At 40.1% G+C, this 2,878-nt stretch overlaps 1 long non-coding RNA gene across 1 annotated transcript; it reads left to right on the plus strand.

Moving 5' to 3' along the window:
• Nucleotides 1-501: 501 nt before the first annotated feature.
• On the plus strand, nt 502-1,214 carry LOC132896109 (uncharacterized). Its single transcript, XR_009655934.1, has 3 exons — nt 502-556; nt 659-719; nt 1,015-1,214. It is a non-coding gene; the product is annotated as an uncharacterized LOC132896109 (long non-coding RNA).
• The last annotated feature ends 1,664 nt before the right edge of the window (nt 1,215-2,878 follow it).

The raw sequence follows: 2,878 nt of genomic DNA on the forward strand, positions 1-2,878 counted from the left end.
AAATCAATCTAATTATTATAGCTGTCGGTCAAATATGCAACCTTTTTCAAGAAGCAACTTTAAAGCAATCTTTTTATTGTTGCAAGTTAGAGCATACAGTAAGTGGATATTGAGTCAAATTGTGACTGAGGGGGAAAAAGGTATCAGTCATAGCTTGACGGTTTTAGTTGCAGGGCATCGTGGCAGCAGTTGACTTTCTACCACTTTTACACTCTTTTCTGGAGACCAGAAAGACAATAACAATAGGATTATATAGATGATGAAGGCCAGGAGAAGTACATGGAGAAGAGACAAGCAAGAAAGGCACAAAGGAGAGAGAGAGACCTGAAACATAAAGGCAAAACAGACACACAGATGAAGAAAAACAGGGGTACAGACAAAGAAATGGAAGACAGGGACAAAGAGAAGGTATTCATTTTAACAATACATTTTGGGTATTTATTTCTAGTGTTCCATGATTGATTTGCTGTCGTCTTGTGTCACAGTAGTAAAAGATAATAAGAGACAAGACGGATGGACAACACCAACTTCTGCCAGTGAGCCCTTGCTGAACAAGGTATGTGATTTGACAAAGGATTACTTGTGTTCATAGATCATATCATCAAAGAAAAAAAGTGTATTGAGTTGTTTTGTTATAATGCTGTGTTGTTTATTGTAGTTTGGGTTCCATACCTCTGCACACCACCTTTCTATGAAGACTTTGGAGAAGCCAGCAACAAGTAGGACTTTCTTTCTCATATGATTATGATGAACAATGGACATTTGGAGATTAAGGACTTTTCAGTAATGTACTGGCTGCAACCTTTAAAAACTCATACCTCTCTCTTTCTCTACCCCCCTCTCTCTCACACACACACACACACACTCACTCACTCTCTCTCTCTCTCTCTCTCTCTCTCTCTCTCTCTCTCTCACACACACACACACACACACACACACACACACACACACACACACGCACCTACACCCCATTATGGAATGGTGATGGAATACATGAACAATGGAATTTTGAAGATTAAGGACATTTCAATAATGTACTGGCTGCATCCTTTACAAACTCACAATCCCTCTGTATCTGTCTCTCAACCACTGTATTACCTGTCACTAAATGGCTCTCTTTCTCCCTCCCTCCCTCACTCTCTCTCACACACACAAACTCTCTCTCTCTCTCTCTCTCTCTCTCTCTCTCTCTCTCTCGTACATTTATCTTGGCATCAGTCTTATCCCATTGAAATGTAGAGGTTTCGATAGAGTAATATCCATTTGTGTTGTAGTTCTGATAACAGTAAGATCATTTTGTATCTCTGGTAATGTGTATCTGGTAATGTGTATCCATTTGTGTTCTACTTCTGATAAGAATAAGATCATTTTATATCTGGTAATATGTATCTGTGGAGTAAAAATAATAATTGGATTTCAGATATCCTTGTTTTATTAAAATATGGAGATTGACTTTTAAAATTGGCTGTCTCTCTCTACTGTCTCTTCTTCTGTTGTTTGCTTTGCCGCTCTCTCTCTTTCTGGTTTGATCTGAGCAATAAACACTGTCAGAATTTTGGCAAATGCTGGAGTAATCTCAAACCTGTTTCACTGTGGAGCTTATTTGGGGCACATTGTTAGTGGCAGTTTGCTATCTTTTTTTCTGAATTTACAGCAAGGAGATATGGCATGTGCCAAGTAGGGATGACCATTATTCTGTATGTGTGTTTCAAGACTGACTTTTGAGGGCCCCATGTCTGTATTTCGCCTAGGGCCCCAAAATGGCTAGAACCGCCCCTGAATGAGGACTTATTGTTGAGTCTCTAAAATAGTCATTGAATTAAGTGACTTTTGTAGGTAAAATTAGGTGTTTAACAACCTGTTAAAAATACACCAGAATGCAGGAAATGGCATCTAATTAATTAAAAATTTTCTGGCGGAGGACCCCCCGCCAGTGTGTCCCCCCCACATTAAAAATGCTTCTGACGACAAGTTAGGCGCGCACACACACACACACACACACACACACACACACACACACAGAAACACTAATCCTATATCCCAATGTTTATTTCAAATTAAGCAGTTGTGCTTTCTTAAATAGCTGTGGATAGCTGTAATGCGAAGTCATTGAGTATTTTTGTTTATTGTTTATCTTTTATTGTTTATCTTTGTATTTTTTATTGCACTAGTCATTAAAACTGGAAATTTGTTCTTGAAAATAGATGTTGTGAGTTTGTGTATGGGGTCGTGTGTGTTCTGGACGAAGTTAGTGTTTTCTTAGGTGGTGGGTGGGAGGTGGTTGTCGGGTTGGGCCGGGGGGGGCGCCAGCAGGGGGTTTCGCCTGGGGAGTAAATCACTCTAGGATCGCCACTGTGTATACTGCAATGTAAATAATGCCAATTAGGTAACTGGTACTTTAGGTATGTATACTCAGTTCAAGAGTTCACTACCTTTCTACTTTTATGTCAGATAAAACACCACAGTTATGGTGCCACAGTTGTAGAATTGTTAAAATAAATGTGTCCACCACCAAATCTATCCTTGGTTTGTTATTTATTTATTTAAGTTGTGCGGGGGTGGGGGGGGGGGGTGCTGTCAGCCATGCTTGACCTCGGTATTTGAAAAATCCTGGTTACGGCCCTGGGTGGAGGAGCACCATACCTTACTCATCATGTTAAGAGAGTTTCTGGCCTTGTTGAGACGGCTCTGGATGTCCAAGTCTGCCCCCCCTTCAATACTGATGATGCTGCCAAGATAGTTTAGTTTATTAGTTTATTTAACAGGGGCCATGTACAGAACAAGTCCCATACTAGAATTAGCTATACAGCTAATTTTCATCTGTGGTCCCTGGGCAGGGGGCTTAAAACAAACAAACAAACAAACAAACAAACAAACA

The sequence above is a fragment of the Neoarius graeffei genome, chromosome 13 (assembly GCF_027579695.1).
Source record: "Neoarius graeffei isolate fNeoGra1 chromosome 13, fNeoGra1.pri, whole genome shotgun sequence".
Taxonomy (NCBI): domain Eukaryota; kingdom Metazoa; phylum Chordata; class Actinopteri; order Siluriformes; family Ariidae; genus Neoarius; species Neoarius graeffei.